Source organism: Odocoileus virginianus, chromosome 30 (genome assembly GCF_023699985.2).
Source record: "Odocoileus virginianus isolate 20LAN1187 ecotype Illinois chromosome 30, Ovbor_1.2, whole genome shotgun sequence".
NCBI lineage: Eukaryota > Metazoa > Chordata > Mammalia > Artiodactyla > Cervidae > Odocoileus > Odocoileus virginianus.
Window position 1 is genome coordinate 26536266 of NC_069703.1, and position 5013 is coordinate 26541278.

General features: G+C 43.5%; 1 pseudogene; it reads left to right on the plus strand.

Moving 5' to 3' along the window:
* Window positions 1-2587: 2587 nt before the first annotated feature.
* LOC139032192 (polypeptide N-acetylgalactosaminyltransferase 1 pseudogene) lies at window positions 2588-4737 on the plus strand (annotated as a pseudogene).
* The last annotated feature ends 276 nt before the right edge of the window (window positions 4738-5013 follow it).

The following is a 5013-nucleotide window of genomic DNA, read 5'->3' on the forward strand; positions in this document are numbered from 1 at the left end:
CATCCTTAGGACAAAAGGTGAAATGTGGGCTGAATGGCCGTGGCGTAAATTCATAATGTTGAAATCCATAAATCATGATGTTGAAAGAGCCTAACTCAGTGTTGAGCAACTTTACCTTAGAAAGAAGTCATCAGTGGCAGGTTGAAAGAGTCCATTCTGATTTTCTATTTTTTTCTAATTTTTTTGTTTGTTTAATTTTTGGCAGCACCAAAAGGCATGCGGGATCTTAGTTCCCTGGCCAGAGACTGAAACTGTGATCCCTGCAGTGGAACTGCAGTCTTAACAACTGGACCACTGGGGAAGTCCCTATCCTGACTTTCTTGTTGTAAACACTTAATGGGGAATAGTATGGGGTCAGGGTAGTGTTAGTCACTCAGTCATGTCCAACTCTTTGCAGCCCTGTGGACTATAGCCCACCAGGCTCCTCTGTCCATGGGATTCTCCAGGCAAGAATATTGGAGTGGGTTTTCATTCCCTTCTCCAGGGAATCATCTCAACCCAGGGATTGAACCCGGGTCTTTTTCGTTGCAGGCATATTCTTTACTGTAGACTGAACTGACTGACTGACTGAATAAATATAAATTCTGCTCTGGGGATCCCCAGACCAATTACATAAGGAAGATGAAAAGTTGGAAAAGATTTATGATCTTTAGTTGGCTAGATTATCAGCAGATAGATAAGCACAGATGATAATACAAATTTGAGCTGCCTTAGTGATAACCTGGAACAATAGAGATAATCTTCTGATTTCTCTGGTTTTGCTCAGGCCACTCTTTGACCAGTGATGTCATCTGGGGCAACAAAGTCTAATAGAAATGTCAATAAACTGAAACAGACCTAGAGGAGAGAAAACCAAAGGTGAGAACACTTAAGTCTTGTCATATGAGCATCCAGCTGGAGATGCTTCATGTGGATTAGAGGAGAATTAGGGGAGAGATGACAGCTGTCTTTAAATATTTCTATGGCTGTCCTCAGGAAGTATTCAAATTCATCTGCGTAGCTGCCAGGGTGGAACTGGAGGCTACAGGGACAAGTAGCACAAAGGTGGTTTCTGGTTCAAAATAAAAAGCTTTTTATGGGACAGGCTGTCTCTCTTCCCTGAAGATATTCTTGCAAGGATTAGTGGTCCCTGGTTGAGGAATCTGGCCATTGCTTACAATGGTCTATTTAATATCCATTTCCTAGTTTTTCCTTTTCTAACCACACCTCAGTTTTATTTGGCTAAATAAATAACAAAGTTCTAACCTTAGAAGGCTGTAGACCTTAGAGAAATTTCTTAAAATGCTGGAGCATTTTGGTAAGCTTTTGATTTTCTAATAAGAAAAGAGAGAGAGGACTGGTGGCCACCTCCCCCCTTTATTCGGCCTTGAATGCAGATGTGATGTTAGGAGTTGGAGAAGACATTTTGAAAGCACGAGGAAAAGGCCAGGAGGGTCAGGGAGAATCAGTTCTTACATCATTGAGCTGCTTACTTCCAGACCCCTTGTGAGAAAAAGACATCCTTGTTTGTTTAAGCCATGTCGGTGAGATTTTTTTTCTGTTATTTGCAGCCAAATTGACTTCTAACTAATCCAGCAAAGTGGAAGCAAATAGCAATGATACTGGATTAGATTAATTCTAAGAGTCCTTCCAACCTTAAGGTTTTTTTAGTTCATAAACTTAAGTTAATGTTCTTAATATTTTCTATATTTAACCAATAACCATCCTTCTAAATGGGCTTGCCTAGTAGCTCAGGAGGCAAAGAATCTGCCTGCAATGCAGGAGATTCAATTTCTGGGTTGGGAAGATACGCTGGAGAAGGAAATGGCAACCCACTCCAGTATTCTTGTCTGGAGAATCCCATGGACAGAGGAGCCTGGCAGACTATAGTCTATGAGATTGCAACAGTTGGACATGACTTAGCAACAGTAGACTAGACTAGATCTTTCTAAGTACTCAGTATAAATGGTAGTATGCTAAGAGCACTAAAGCACCAACTTACCTGTGTATAGTACCAAACACTCAGACTTTATGCTGAGGATTCAACAGTACACTGGAGCCCCTCAATAATGTCATTGTGAGGAAAGATGATTTGATTTGTGAATGAGTTTTTTTTTTTTTTTTAATTTTTGCTTTTTGGTCGTGAGGCACATGGGATCTCAATTCTCTAACTGGGGATCAAACCTGCTCCCCCTGCACTGGAAGCTCAGAGTCTTAACCACTAGACCACCAGGGAAGTCCTATGAATGTGTTTTATATAGCAACCCTAATATAATTTTGTAACCAATGGCTGCTGTTTCATACTCAGATCCATATTTGGTTCAAATGCCTACTGCTCATGACATCCTGTGATTTATGCTCTTTGGGCAAAGGTCTGTGACAATGGTGCTGGGAATTTTTAATCAATCTCACACATTCAGGTCAACATCTTCCCTCTATTCAGGTCTCTCTTCCTCTGGCAGGGAGAAAATGTCACACAGAAACTACTAGAGAGCCCGCCCGCCCGCCGGGGGAGCCGCCGGCAGTGGCCGAGAAGGCGGCGCGGCGGACGGCGGCCCGAGAGTAGCGCCCGCGCTGCGGCCCGCGGGACCGCGCCGCGACCGCCGGGGCCGGCCTCGAGGAGCCCCCGCTGCCGCCGCCGCCGCCGCGCGCGGAGCGAGGAGATGTGGGACATGTGGATGTGGGATGTGAATTCATTTGAAAAGCCACTTTGGGGTGTATGTCAGGAACTCCGTTCAAACTCTCATAAGCGGAAAAGGGGATTATTAGAAGAATTCCTGAGTGGTCACGAAAGCCAAAGAAGAGACAGGGACTCAGTCACTACGGGACCCTCCTCCTCTCATCCTGCATGCCTCTGTTTGAATTCACCCTCTTGGACTGCAGGTTATGAAAGTGATTTCTGATGAAACTGGATTGGAGTAATTTTCATGATCTTTGTATATTTATACATATATATTTTAAAATTTTGCATTTGACTTAAAGTGCCATGAGAAAATTTGCATACTGCAAGGTGGTCCTGGCCACCTCCTTGATTTGGGTACTCTTGGATATGTTCCTGCTGCTTTACTTCAGTGAATGCAACAAATGTGATGAAAAACAAGAGAGAGGACTTCCTGCTGGGGATGTTCTAGAGCCAGTACAAAAGCCTCATGAAGGTCCTGGAGAAATGGGGAAACCAGTCGTCATTCCTAAAGAGGATCAAGAAAAGATGAAAGAGATGTTTAAAATCAATCAGTTCAATTTAATGGCAAGTGAGATGATTGCACTCAACAGATCTCTACCAGATGTTAGGTTGGAAGGGTGTAAAACAAAGGTGTATCCAGATAACCTTCCTACAACCAGTGTGGTGATTGTTTTCCACAATGAGGCTTGGAGCACACTTCTGCGAACTGTCCATAGTGTCATTAATCGCTCACCAAGACACATGCTAGAAGAAATTGTTCTAGTAGATGATGCCAGTGAAAGAGACTTTTTAAAAAGACCTCTAGAGAGTTACGTGAAAAAATTAAAAGTACCTGTTCATGTCATTCGAATGGAGCAGCATTCTGGATTGATCAGAGCTAGGTTAAAAGGCGCTGCTGTGTCTAAAGGCCAAGTAATCACCTTTTTAGACGCACACTGTGAGTGCACAGTGGGATGGCTGGAACCTCTCTTAGCCAGGATCAAACACGACAGGAAGACAGTGGTCTGTCCCATCATAGATGTGATCAGTGATGACACTTTCGAGTACATGGCAGGTTCTGACATGACCTACGGCGGGTTCAACTGGAAGCTCAACTTTCGCTGGTATCCCGTTCCCCAAAGAGAAATGGACAGAAGGAAAGGTGATCGGACTCTTCCTGTGAGAACACCTACAATGGCAGGAGGCCTTTTTTTCAATAGACAGAGATTACTTTCAGGAAATTGGAACATATGATGCTGGAATGGATATTTGGGGAGGAGAAAACCTAGAAATTTCCTTTAGGATTTGGCAGTGTGGAGGAACTTTGGAGATTGTTACTTGCTCACATGTTGGACATGTGTTTCGGAAAGCTACACCCTACACGTTTCCAGGAGGCACGGGGCAGATTATCAATAAAAATAACAGACGACTTGCAGAAGTATGGATGGATGAATTCAAGAATTTCTTCTATATAATTTCTCCAGGTGTTACAAAGGTAGATTATGGAGATATATCATCAAGACTTGGTCTAAGGCACAAACTCCAATGCAGACCATTCTCTTGGTACCTAGAGAATATTTATCCTGATTCTCAGATTCCACGTCACTATTTCTCTTTGGGAGAGATACGAAATGTGGAAACAAATCAGTGTCTAGATAACATGGCTAGAAAAGAGAATGAAAAAGTTGGGATTTTTAACTGTCACGGTATGGGAGGTAATCAGGTTTTCTCTTACACTGCCAACAAAGAAATTAGAACAGATGACCTTTGCTTGGATGTCTCCAAACTTAATGGCCCAGTCACAATGCTCAAATGCCACCACCTAAAAGGCAACCAGCTTTGGGAGTATGACCCGGTGCTGACCCTGCAGCACGTGAACAGTAACCAGTGCCTGGACAAAGCCACAGACGAGGACAGCCAGGTGCCCAGCATCAGAGACTGCAGTGGAAGCCGGTCCCAGCAGTGGCTGCTTCGAAACGTCACCCTTCCAGAAATATTCTGAGACCAAATTCACACAAAAGAGGAAAACGTAAGGACTGACTGGGCTACCTCAGCATACATTTCTGCCACATTCTTCAGTAGCAAAAAAAGGAAAAGTGCTTTCCTTCTGCAGGATGTAAGGTTTATCAGCCATTAAAACTTTATAGACTGCCCTCGCTTCCACTAGCTGTGAACCAGCCTTCCTGTCCAAGGACGTGCAACTACGTAGTAGCGAGACTGTGCACACTGATGTTTACAAGATTGAAAGAGTCGTTCATCAAGAATCATCGTAAAGAATACTCAGACTGAAACAATCTACGAAATGTGCTTTCCAGAGAGCTGCACCTTTTATGGTTTGCTTGCACATCAGTGATTTCCGCTGAATGTGCTGT